Source organism: Cyprinodon tularosa, unplaced genomic scaffold (genome assembly GCF_016077235.1).
Source record: "Cyprinodon tularosa strain WSP-4 unplaced genomic scaffold, ASM1607723v1 ctg1136, whole genome shotgun sequence".
In the NCBI taxonomy this organism is placed as follows: Eukaryota; Metazoa; Chordata; class Actinopteri; order Cyprinodontiformes; family Cyprinodontidae; genus Cyprinodon; species Cyprinodon tularosa.
Window position 1 is genome coordinate 126,868 of NW_024037933.1, and position 13,512 is coordinate 140,379.

Consider the following 13,512-nt stretch of genomic DNA (forward strand, 5'->3'; position numbering starts at 1 on the left):
TCTTCTTCTTCTGTTTTAAAAGTGATGCGCTCTTCTTCTTTTTTGTGTTTTAATGGCAGCTAACATCCAAAAGGATAATTTACCGCCCTTCTAGTGGTGCGCTCTGTTCCTTATCTTTATGTTATCAGCAGCGCAACCAGCTACCGTAATACCTATTTTTGCGCGCAACAGCTCTACCGTAATAACAGTCTACACGCAACATTTTTCGCCTCGGTAAAATCGGGGACATTTCCGGGGACAGCTTTAGCCGGGGACAGGTGGTCCAAAACGGGGACAGTCCCCGGAAATCGGGGACGTCTGGTCACCCTAATGTAGAGCTATTGAGGGAGAACACATAACACTAAGCTAGATTTACATATTGCCTACCTACCTACCAACAAGCTACCTGACTTAAAACACACCTGACACGCCTACTTGGTTGGAAATGTGTTTCCATGCTACTGCTTTCCTCCCGATGTCCCTGTACAGTCGCAAACTTGTGTTATATAGTTCGGGGAATTCAGACACACACAGTATCAGCTTTTCCTCCATTTTGCTTCCTGGTCTTTCCAGCCGATGGCCCGGTTTCTATTGACCACGCGTGCATTCGTCACGGCGCACCGCGGTCAAAGTTCAACATAGTTCAACTTTGACCTGTCCTGCGCGCGAGCTCGCGAAGCGGTGCGCTGTGCTTGCGCTTTGCTCGACGCAGCGATAAACCGCCCTGGCGCGGCGCAAGCCATTGAAAAGAATGGGTTTCACAGCGCAGCAGTGCGGTCGTCTCAGCCTGTCTGAAAGGCCCTTCATGCACACCCCATCAACTAAAGTCTTACAAATATATATATACAAATACAAATCTATATATACAAGTACAATTTTTTTTCCACCTGGGCTGTAAAGCAGTGTGCTATAGTAGTAAACCTGTTATCATGTATTCTCCTTTTGAGACTTGTTTTATAAGAAAAAAAAAAAAAAAACCTACCCATTTTTCATGTCTTTGGTCATACCAGGCCAGTATAACCTCTTGGTGATCGCCTCTCTTGTTTTAACAATGCCACAGCGGGCACCAAAAGGACTGGCATGGAATTCTTTAAATATTTGTTCCACTTCCTCTGTTAAGGTTACTACCTTTCGTTTTGAATCACTGCGTCCTTTGTAGTAATACAAGACTCCATCTGTAGAAATATTACATGTTAAAACACACACGTGCGTGCGCGCGCACGCACACCCCCACACACGGAATATTTAAAGTTATATATTCGTAACGGGCTACTCGAAAAATTTTACTGGAAATGGTCTCAAAGAAGGTAGTTGTCTCAAATTAGGTAAAGAGAAGACTAAAGGATTTTTCCCCGCTTAACCCTTGTGCGTGCGAGGACTGAGGCAAACGTGGAGGACTATGGCAAACGATCCAAGTTTTACGGGTGTGTGGTCGGTAGGACCTCATTACTAAAAAAAAAAAAGTTAATTTTAAGAAAACATATACTCACCGTTAACTGCGAAGTCAACTGCCCTCCGCCTTATCTTGTATTTTTGAGTTTTAGAAGAGCCTTCAGGGTAGCTTCCAAAGGATAGATAGTGTAAAACATTGCCAAATATTAACGGGTCCATTTCTTGCAACTTTTCTCAATGTCGCGCAGTTTTTGAAGAAGAGCTAATTGGTCACAAAGACAGTATGCAGCTGTGCCAGTGTCAATCGATGTGAATGCACTTGGTTAATTAACCAGTTTATACTAGAGAAAGATTTTGGCGCAATCTCACGCCAAAATCCCAGCATTCCCCCACTGTAAAACAAGGGGAACGTTATCTGATGGGTGGTTTTAACATAGCGGGAACGTTATCTGATGGGTGAAATATGGCCATCAGATAGCGTTCCCCCACTGTAAAACAAGGGGAAACGGTATCTGATGGGTGAAATGTGGCCATCAGATAGCGTTCCCCCACTGTAAAACAAGGGGAAACGTTATCTGATGGGTGAAATGTGGCCATCAGATAGTGTTCCCCCACTGTAAAACAAGGGGAAACGGTATCTGATGGGTGAAATGTGGCCATCAGATAGCGTTCCCCCACTGTAAAACAAGGGGAAACTGTATTTTTTGGGTGAAATATGGCCATCAGATAGGGTTCCCCCACTGTAAAACAAGGGGAAACCTTATCAGATGGGTAAAATATGGCCATCAGATAGCGTTCCCCCACTGTAAAACAAGGGGAAAGTTATCTGATGGGTGATTTTCAGTCATCAGATACCGTTCCCTCACTTTACCACAGGGTGAACTGTATCTGATGGGTAATATTGAGCATTAAAATGCATTGCCCTGTTTTTATTTCATATGCATATATTTATAAATGTATAATAATTATAATATATGTGACAGATATGTATTTATCATTACTATTATGTATTCTTCTTCTTAATAATAATAATAATAGTACTAGTAGTAGTAGTTAGTAGTAGTAGTAGTAGTAGTTTCGCGCAAAAACGTGAAGAAATTGTGACAACTTTGCCGAAACATGTTGTTTGAGCTTTCACGGTGTCCGTAGTTCCTCAGACAAGCGCGCTGAACAAGCGCGTGCTTGTCATGCGCGTGCTTTCTCACCCCAGGCTCCCACCGACTCCGGTCTGACGTTGCGGTGCGGTGGGTGCGGCGCCGCAGTGATTCCAAGTCATTAAAAAGACGTAAACCTCTCTCACCGGCTGCTGAGCTGTCCGGCTGCGGTTATCGAGACACTCCGGCGCTGCAGAAAATTCCGCAAGAAAGCTATCCTTGCGCCGTGCCGGAGCCCTCCGCAACAAACTCTCGCAAATATCCTTATTTGGGCCGTGTTATCGTGTGAAGTTACGTGAACTCAAGTGAACTTCTGTTAAATCTCCGGACCTGTTGCCGGAGCCGCAGAGCCGCAGAGCCGCACCGCACCGTAGTCAAAAGGGTGGTGTGAGAGGGGGTGTGCGGGAGTTGCGGTCTCCGTCGGCTCGGTAACCGCACCATAGCCAGTGTGAGCAAGGGGTTAGTGCTCATCATGAGCACGCGCATATTTTGCCGCGTGGGCGGGGCGGAGCGGCAAGACGACGCAGGGGGAACCGTATCTGATGGGGAAACGCGGATTGACGTAAACAAATTTAGCCACGCCCACCTCCCCCCAACCGACATCACCTGTTAGACGAAGAAGGTTGTTGAAAACGCGAGACTCCGCAACAATGGTAAGTTAATTTCTTACTTTTACCGCGAAGCAAAAGATGTCTGGCTTTCATATGCTTGTCAGCAATGTATCGCTGTAGCGTTATATGTAATGTACGTGCGGTTACTGAATGTTACAGTGTGTTGAAATACTGTACAGGTTTAATTGTTTGGAGGTGGTAAACAAACGCACGAGGTCACGAACGAGTATGCTTGGCTTCATAAAAGTTTAACTTATTGTAGTTAGCGTAGTTTTTGTTATTTGTTATTTGCATTGCTTTAGATTCAACACAGAGTCAGGTCGATGCTATGCTCGTTTCAGTTTACTGTAGACAAACAGACTGCAGTTTTGCAGCCAGACCTCTCTCGACTGCTCAGCATGCATCAAGTTGCAGGCCTGGGCTCAAACAAATTCTTACAGTTTAGCATTGTGTGAAGATGAGATGTTGTCAACTGATTCGTTTGATAAATGCGATTTTATATGTGATTGTGATTGAAAGAACAAATGTCTCATCATCAGGATTTGCTCCGTGATCAGAGGAAATGTTACTTGGCGCAGAACAGTGGTGAAAATTGGAAGTTCAGTTTAATATAATACAACTCTGTGAATAGTTCCGTCTGAAATGAATGAAAATAGTTGTTTTAATAGTTAATGAGTCAGATATGTGGCGGTAATGTTTGGTTTATCTAAAGGTTTTTATCTGTTACTGTGTAAATGAGTTTGGCTGTAATTTAAGGACAGATTCTAATTAATCTGCAGAGTGGGAACTATAAATCTGATAGGAGTTAAATTTTTTTATTGTTGTTTTGCACAATATGCTTAACTAAGTATTTTTGGTTGTTGAATATTAGAGATTTTGCAGATATATTTTGTAGATACATTGTTTAGATTTACTTATATCTTTCTACCCCTTTTATAGAATAGAATAGAAAATCCCTTTATTGTCCCACAATGGGCAAATTTACAGCAGCAGAAAGATTATTGAAAATGGTCACACAAATGAGGACCTTAGAAAAATGTATAAGAATAACATAATAAGGAAGAGTTAAAATATAAAAAATAAAATTCTGTAAAGTGTTTTAACAATATAAAACTGGAGAATTAATAACCAATATGCAGCTATGGACATTTTTACAATAATGGATATTTGAAAATAGCAGCAACATCAGAGATGTGCAGAATGACAGCAGCAGGTTATTTAAATGACTAAGGTTTCTATCATTACATTTGATTTTATTTGTTCCTGCTACTGGTGGTTGGAATCTTTATTCCACTCTGGATTCTTGTGAGTGTAGTCTTTTTTCACTTTAACTTTTTTTTTTAATAAATAAATAAACAGTTTTGAAAACCTCGGTATTCATTCTTTTCCTGCTTTGTGTGTCAACTTTCACGGTTGCTAAGCAACAGAGCATACGTCGGTAAAACCCGCCAAAGGGTAGACCTGTTCGAATTTACAGCCAAAACTCATCCGGCCTCCTTATTTTCAAGGACTTCGAAGGATCCAGTCTAGGTAGACCGTGTCCTTGGAGGATGCATCCTAGGTTTTTGAACAGAGCCTCTGATTAAGAACAGGGCTGCCCGCACTGACGCGGCTCAGGGATTACGTCACACGGAGCGTCGTGCGCAGGGAAATCAGGACATTTCCTCACTTTCTAAAAAAAACCCGGGACGCCCGGGACAGGACGTGAAATACGGATATGTCCCGGGAAATACGGACGTTTGGTCACCCTAGCTAAATGTAAACCTTAAAAAAAAAATATTTTATTTATTTTTTATTTGTTCATAGTATGCCCTGTACACTGTGCTGGATGCGCCCTATGACTTCTCCATTGTAAGTACAGCTACTTGGTGATATCAAACAGAAATCTGTGGATGCTGTTTAGTGATATTGTGTTTATTACTCTGCATTTTTCAGAAAGACATGCCAAACTTGAGAAACTGGTGGTGCGTCATGTTAATGGAGAATCTGGAACTTGGCAGGTGAGAACAAAAGCTCTTCTTGGTTAGGTGGAATCATCCCTTTGATTCTATTGTTTATCATCTTTTACCTCCCCACCACCTCTTTCCCAGTTATGGAAAAATGTTTGCCCATTGGACGGAGTCCTCCAAGGCCCTTTTACGAGGTGATGTGTCTCCAGTTTATAGACCGAAGAAGAGGACACTGGATGACATCACCAAGGTTGGTAATGTGTGTGTGTGTGTGGTAAATTAACTACATGGAATTTTCTGATAAATTTTTATTCATATTTTCCCCTTAGGACCAAGTCCAGCTTTAAACTACACAGGCTGACTTATTCCATACCGAAAAGGTCAAAATGGTAAGTCTTTTTTTAATGTACCGTATTTTCACGACCATAAGGCGCACCGTACTAAAAGGCGCAGTCTCCGTTATGTGTGCCATTTCTGTATTTAACACACACATAAGGCGCACCGGAGTATAGGGCGCATTTTTTATATACAGGTACATGTCCTCTACTACCTTTAAATACCTCTACTGCGTATTTAAAAATACAGCGGGAGCAAAACTGAGTATGATTGTGCTTTATTCATGTATTTATTACAAAGTATTAATCAAACCTGGGAGCTGGCCATGAGACAGACACATCGCAGATGACACAGCGCTGTGATCACTCCTAAATTAACTTAAAATCCTGAAACCTGCCGACGGAATATGTTCGCTTTCATTACCGGTATCCTGCTGCCTGCAGTTTAAATTATTTAGATGAAAAACACCTGTCAGCCGCCGCGGTGAACCCGGAGGCTACCCGGCCTAGAGGCTGCAGTTGAAGGGATTTCTACTGTCGGTGTACCGCTGGTATGTGGGGGTTTGAGCGCCTCCGACCGAAATAGATAATCTGGATGAACTGACTGCAATGATTAAGTTTTCAGGTGGACTTTCTCACTTAAAAACATATAAAAACTACTTTTCCCAATGATCACAGCAAATATAGCTGCAAGATTTAGATTATTTAGATGAAAAAACACCTGCCAGCCGCCGCGGTGAACCCGGAGTCGACCCGGCCCAGAGGCTGCTGTTGAATTAAGTTTTCAGGTAGAAAAAATAGAGCGGGAGCAAAACTGAGTATGATTGTGCTTTATTCAAGTATTTATTACAAAGTATTAATCAAACCCATTAAAGTCATCATCCTCTGTTTCTGAAATAAACAGCTGCACTAATTCAGACATGCCCATTTCCCCTTCTTGGCTGTCAGAGTCACTTTCCGTGCCGGACGGCTCCTCGGAAATGATTTTGCGAAAGCTCGAACAACAGTGCCAGCAGACACGTTAGTCCAAGGATCAACAATACATCCGCAAACGGTATATATATATATATATATATATATATATATATATATATATATATATATATATATATATATATATATATATATATATATATATATATATATATATATGTATAGGAGACAGAGAACATGAGCTATGGGGATCATCAAACCTCCACTGGTTCAACTACGTTTTTTCTCATTGCACTAATAACACTTTTAATAAGACATTTTTCTGTTAATTTAATTTTAACAGCAGTTGCTCCATGGCTGTAGAAAGCATTATAGGAAAAGCTTGGTCATATGCAGGAAAACATACAGAAAACAAGTCAGACCGACAAATTTTCTGGAAGACAAGTGTCCCCTTTATTGTCATTTTATTAGTACAATATAAAACGTTTTTACATGACAGAATGCATGGCGATGGATCAAAAACAATGAAGTAGGCTACATTTATGATTATATTCTCAGAAAAAAAATAAATAAATAAATGGGCTTGGTTGGAGACAAGACAGAATATAAAGGGAAAAGTCGGACTGCCTCTGCCAGATTTGAACCTGCCACGAAGCAAAACATTTGCATTGAAGGTGGTTACTTAACCCCCTACGCCACCTCCCAGTAATAATAATTGCTGAAACATTCCTAGTAATACTTGTAAATACAAAACATTGGTTGCATGTTGATGCAAAACGTTTTTCACATGAAAATAGGCATGGAATGGATTCAAAATAAGAGCGAAGTGTATGTAGTGGATATATTCCTAACATTAAGGCTTTGTGAAACGGCAATGCAGTGAATTTTGGCACTGTACTACAGAAATGAATTGACAAAACTTTGTAATCCTCTAAAGACTTCCTTCCTAGCTTTTCTTGGAATTTCAAAGAGTAATATGTTCTTTTTCAGTGGTTACATTGATGATATGGATCTTTTCCACTGCTCCTTTAGACGTGTTTTGAAGTGTATCCTGCGCTATGTAACCTCAAGGTTTGGTTTTTGTGGTTGTTGTGGCCGAGAGGTCAAGGCGATGGACTTGAAATCCATTGGGGTCTCCCCGCGTAGGTTCGAATCCTACCAGCAACGCTAGTTCCTTTCTCTATTGGCAGTGTTTGTTGACTCACTGACAACAGCAGTCAATGCATGCTGCTCATGACTTTTAGGAGACAGAAAGCATGTAAAGACTCATGCTTTTATGGTAATCTCAACCCAATGTGTGGGTAGAAAACATTTCTGCGATCAGTTCCAGTATTCATATTGGGCCCAATATCCTTGCTTCAATTTTAAAAAACTGTTTTTCAAATGAGAACTGAAGTTGCAGTCAACCAACAGACTGAGACAATAGAGCATTATATTTGATGATGGGTGTGAAAAGGTAACTGATTTCCACATTCTTTACTGTTAAGTATCGTTCACCTGGCTTTAAGTCTAAGACATTGTGTCTAAGACCTTTCAAACAGCTGCTTGAGTGGAATAAAAATGACGGTGGAAACTCTAAATGTTTCCTTACTTCATGGCTAACACTGAAATTATGTGTACTGTTGAAGTATAACGACAAAGGCGATGGGACAGCCTTTAGACTTCTCTTTTGGCTTAACTTGGCATGCCGTCAAATCCTACACAATTCCTAATGATATTTGAGAGGAATACTGATGTCAAAAAGATCTCCAAATACTTCCTATCATACTGGCTTACACAAACATTTACTGTACTACAGAAATGAATTGACAAAACTTTGTAATCCTCTAAAGACTTCCTTCCTAGCTTTTCTTGGAATTTCAAAGAGTAATATGTTCTTTTTCAGTGGTTACATTGATGATATGGATCTTTTCCACTGCTCCTTTAGACGTGTTTTGAAGTGTATCCTGCGCTATGTAACCTCAAGGTTTGGTTTTTGTGGTTGTTGTGGCCGAGAGGTCAAGGCGATGGACTTGAAATCCATTGGGGTCTCCCCGCGTAGGTTCGAATCCTACCAGCAACGCTAGTTCCTTTCTCTATTGGCAGTGTTTGTTGACACACTGACAACAGCAGTCAATGCATGCTGCTCATGACTTTTAGGAGACAGAAAGCATGTAAAGACTCATGCTTTTATGGTAATCTCAACCCAATGTGTGGGTAGAAAACATTTCTGCGATCAGTTCCAGTATTCATATTGGGCCCAATATCCTTGCTTCAATTTTAAAAAACTGTTTTTCAAATGAGAACTGAAGTTGCAGTCAACCAACAGACTGAGACAATAGAGCATTATATTTGATGATGGGTGTGAAAAGGTAACTGATTTCCACATTCTTTACTGTTAAGTATCGTTCACCTGGCTTTAAGTCTAAGACATTGTGTCTAAGACCTTTCAAACAGCTGCTTGAGTGGAATAAAAATGACGGTGGAAACTCTAAATGTTTCCTTACTTCATGGCTAACACTGAAATTATGTGTACTGTTGAAGTATAACGACAAAGACGATGGGACAGCCTTTAGACTTCTCTTTTGGCTTAACTTGGCATGCCGTCAAATCCTACACAATTCCTAATGATATTTGAGAGGAATACTGATGTCAAAAAGATCTCCAAATACTTCCTATCATACTGGCTTACACAAACATTTACTGTACTACAGAAAGGAATTGACAAAACTTTGTAATCCTCTAAAGACTTCCTTCCTAGCTTTTCTTGGAATTTCAAAGAGTAATATGTTCTTTTTCAGTGGTTACATTGATGATATGGATCTTTTCCACTGCTCCTTTAGACGTGTTTTGAAGTGTATCCTGCGCTATGTAACCTCAAGGTTTGGTTTTTGTGGTTGTTGTGGCCGAGAGGTCAAGGCGATGGACTTGAAATCCATTGGGGTCTCCCCGCGTAGGTTCGAATCCTACCAGCAACGCTAGTTCCTTTCTCTATTGGCAGTGTTTGTTGACTCACTGACAACAGCAGTCAATGCATGCTGCTCATGACTTTTAGGAGACAGAAAGCATGTAAAGACTCATGCTTTTATGGTAATCTCAACCCAATGTGTGGGTAGAAAACATTTCTGCGATCAGTTCCAGTATTCATATTGGGCCCAATATCCTTGCTTCAATTTTAAAAAACTGTTTTTCAAATGAGAACTGAAGTTGCAGTCAACCAACAGACTGAGACAATAGAGCATTATATTTGATGATGGGTGTGAAAAGGTAACTGATTTCCACATTCTTTACTGTTAAGTATCGTTCACCTGGCTTTAAGTCTAAGACATTGTGTCTAAGACCTTTCAAACAGCTGCTTGAGTGGAATAAAAATGACGGTGGAAACTCTAAATGTTTCCTTACTTCATGGCTAACACTGAAATTATGTGTACTGTTGAAGTATAACGACAAAGGCGATGGGACAGCCTTTAGACTTCTCTTTTGGCTTAACTTGGCATGCCGTCAAATCCTACACAATTCCTAATGATATTTGAGAGGAATACTGATGTCAAAAAGTGTATTTCTGTAAAAAAGATATAATGCTACCCATTTGGTGATGACGAGAGACACACGTCTAACTTGACGAGCATATTGCCAAGCTTTACATCACATTGTTGATTATCAGACATGTCGTGAAAACCCTACTGAAAACGTCAGCAACATATCCCTGATTGTCTAGTGGTCAGGATTCAGCGCTTTCACTGCTGCGGCCCGGGTTCGATTCCCGGTCAGGGAATTTATATTGGGTCACCAACTTGTGGCTTGATGTAGAGCTTCAGTACTATACACTAAAGCCCCATTTACACTACCCTTGAAAAACCGATCCAGGCCGAGACCGATCCAAGCTCGGACCGGTCTCGGCCTGGATCGGTAACCAGGCCAAGCTCAGTTTTGACGACCGTTCATACGTCACACTTATCTCGGTTATCTCGACTCCTCGCCTCCTAGTGACGATGTGCGGTATTACTGCTAGGATTGAAGGAGGGACTCAAGCAGCTGGTGGCGGTAATGCACCAAACGCTGTTTGTCAACCGCCGTAAAACCCAAGAACAAGAAGACGAAGGAGGAGGGAATCAAGCAAATCAAAATGGCGGCGCCCGTCACATTCAGAAAGTTATGCTTGATTATTATTGCTGTACTTCCGTGTTTGCGGTGGGTCAGGCGAAGACGGCAACCTTGCGCGGATGTACTTGAGAAAGTCGGCTTTTGGGAAGCCGACTTTCTGGAATGGAGTGTGAATCGGCATGTTCAGCCAGTCGGCGATGACGCGTTCTGCTCATGCGCTCTTGTTATCAGAGAACCGAGCCAGGAAAAAACCGAGCCGAACCCACCTCGGGAACTGGTCTGCAGTTAGCGCGGTCCGGTTATGTCTATCTCGGTTCAGTTCAGGTTGTTTCCGTTCACACACGACAAGTTATCTCAGTTACTGAGCTCGGACCGGTCTCGGCTCAGTTTTTTAAGGGTAGTGTAAACGGGGTATAAGATGACTGCTGTTTCAGCCCTACTGAGTGGGAATAGATGTTATTGAATCTTAAACTAAAGTTGGTATTATGCAACCTCCCCACTTAGTTGAATGCATATCTCTAATCTTGTTCAAAGCTGATTTTCATGAGCTAAAAGTGTACTTCTGTAAAAAAGATATAATGCAACCCATTTGGTCAGACTTCTTTGTGCTGACCATCTGGCTAGGTAAACTCTTTCTGGTAAGTGAGGTTACAACCTGTGTACACCATTCAATCACACCTTCCAAGCCCAATGACTACCAATTTTTTTACTATGTCTCTTGTACAGTAGTTATTTTGGGTAGACAGTCTATCAAATTGATACAATTTAGTGGTATTTTGCTGAAGAAATGTTTTGTAGGCCATGGCATTATTGACCTGTCATCCAGTGTATGCCAAAGGGAATCAAAGTCTTGCAGTCGAATCCAAAGCCGGACAACTGTGTTTAAGGAAAATCCATTTTATCCCTACCATGACAATGACTTTTTGTGAATTTAGTGAAAGAAAAGTTTTAGAACACAATCATCTCTTAATTTACCTCAATAAATGTGGTTAAACTGTCTCTATTTTAATGTGATGACGAGAGACACTCATCTAACTTGAGGAGCATATTGCCAAGCTTTACATCACATTGTTGATTAACAGACATGATATGAAAACCCTACTAAAAAGTTTGAAACATGTCCCTGATTGTCTAGTGGTCAGGATTCAGCGCTTTCACCGCTGCGGCCCGGGTTCGATTCCCGGTCAGGGAATTTATGTTGGGTCACCAACTTTGTCGCTTAATGTAGAGCTTCAGTTCTCTGCACTAACGTGACTGCTGTTTCAGCTCTACTGAGTGGGAATAGATGTTATTGAATCTTAAACTAAAGTTGGTATTATGCAACATCCCCATTTAGTTGAATGCATATCTCTAATCTTGTTCAAAGCTGATTTTCATGAGCTAAAAGTGTATTTATGTAAAAAACATATAATGCAACCCATTTGGTCAGACTTCTTTGTGCTGACCATCTGGCTAGGTAAACTCTTTCTGGTAAGTGAGGTTACAACCTGTGCACACCATTCAATCACACCTTCCAAGCCCAACTGACTACCAATTTTTTTACTATGTCTCTTGTACAGTAGTTATTTTGGGTAGACAGTCTATCAAATTGATACAATTTAGTGGTATTTTGCTGAAGAAATGTTTTGTAGGCCATAGCATTATTGACCTGTCATCCAGTGTATGCCAAAGGGAATCAAAATCTTGCATTCGAATCCAAAGCCGGACAACTGTGTTTAAAGGAGAAGTTCACTTTTTAACAATTTAAGCCCATTTTCTGTAGTGTCCAGGATGAAATCGAATGATCCACACCAAACTTTTGACAATTGGTCCTGTCTCTGCTTTTTGGCTCATTTAGAATCACCCCCTGGCTGCTCCAGAATGGCTTCCATAGAGCATGTCCGATAATGTCCTTAAAGCAACGTTCTTTTTTTAAAATATGCTACTCACCGGGTCGTCAGCGCTGTTCAATGACGTTCCAAAAAAAGTTTTGTAAAGAAAAAACGTTCCTGTAGTGTTTTATTTAGCATTTTGTAAATCCCATTGAGTTCTGTTGGAATAGTCAATATTCCCCTGCCACCGGAAACGGAAATGGGGCCTGTTTACACAGTTGTAGTCTTTTCGCTTCACTCTGTGTACTCCGACGTCGAGGTGCTAACGTCTCTGTTAAACACTTTAAAAAACTCTGAAAATGGAATACGAAAGGTGGATTCTTGATTCTCGACGTCGGAGTACACAGAGTGAAGCGAAAAGACTACAACTGTGTAAACAGGCCCCATTTCCGTTTCCGGTGGCAGGGGAATATTGACTATTCCAACAGAACTCAATGGGATTTACAAAATGCTAAATAAAACACTACAGGAAAGTTTTTTCTTTACGAAACTTTTTTTGGAACGTCATTGAACAGCGCTGACGACCCGGTGAGTAGCATATTTTAAAAAAAGAACGTTTAAGGTTGTTTTAAGGACATTATCGGACATGCTCTATGGAAGCCATTCTGGAGCAGCCAGGGGGTGATTCTAAATGAGCCAAAAAGCAGAGACAGGACCAATTGTCAAAAGTTTGGTGTCGATCATTCGATTTCATCCTGGACACTACAGAAAATGGGCTTGAAGTGTTAAAAAGTGAACTTCTCCTTTAAGGAAAATCCATTTTATCCCTACCATGACAATGACTTTTTGTGAATTTAGTGAAAGAAAAGTTTTAGAACACAATCATCTCTTACTTTACCTCAATACCTGCGGTTAAAATGTCTCTATTTTAATGTGATGACGAGAGACACGTCTAACTTGACGAGCATATTGCCAAGCTTTACATCACATTGTTGATTAACAGACATGATATGAAAACCCTACTAAAAAGTTAGAAACAGGTCCCTGATTGTCTAGTGGTCAGGATTCAGCGCTCAGGCTGGGGAACCTTCGGCCAGGCGGGAGGGGGAAGATGGGGGAGAAGGGGGTGGGGAAAAAAGGAGGAAAAAAGGAAAGAGAAAAAACTGAGAATGTTTTAGGCATACTTCTGTATGATAAACATTTCTGTAGTTCTCTGACTGTAAACTGGAAGATTTTCAAAACATTGACGATGCCATGAATGGGAT

At 41.0% G+C, this 13,512-nt stretch overlaps 1 long non-coding RNA gene and 5 other non-coding genes across 6 annotated transcripts; all 6 read left to right on the forward strand.

The window, feature by feature from the left end:
• Window positions 1–4,945: 4,945 nt before the first annotated feature.
• LOC119795414 lies at window positions 4,946–5,270 on the forward strand. The gene is made up of 3 exons (XR_005282322.1): window positions 4,946–4,987; window positions 5,072–5,136; window positions 5,227–5,270. It is a non-coding gene; the product is annotated as an uncharacterized LOC119795414 (long non-coding RNA).
• Window positions 5,271–7,438: 2,168 nt separating this feature from the next.
• On the forward strand, window positions 7,439–7,520 carry trnas-uga. Its single transcript has one exon. It is a non-coding gene; the product is annotated as a tRNA-Ser (tRNA).
• An 813-nt stretch (window positions 7,521–8,333) lies between these two features.
• On the forward strand, window positions 8,334–8,415 carry trnas-uga. Its single transcript has one exon. It is a non-coding gene; the product is annotated as a tRNA-Ser (tRNA).
• Window positions 8,416–9,228: 813 nt separating this feature from the next.
• Window positions 9,229–9,310, forward strand: trnas-uga. The gene has a single exon. It is a non-coding gene; the product is annotated as a tRNA-Ser (tRNA).
• A 725-nt stretch (window positions 9,311–10,035) lies between these two features.
• trnae-uuc lies at window positions 10,036–10,107 on the forward strand. The gene has a single exon. It is a non-coding gene; the product is annotated as a tRNA-Glu (tRNA).
• A 1,449-nt stretch (window positions 10,108–11,556) lies between these two features.
• trnae-uuc lies at window positions 11,557–11,628 on the forward strand. The gene has a single exon. It is a non-coding gene; the product is annotated as a tRNA-Glu (tRNA).
• The last annotated feature ends 1,884 nt before the right edge of the window (window positions 11,629–13,512 follow it).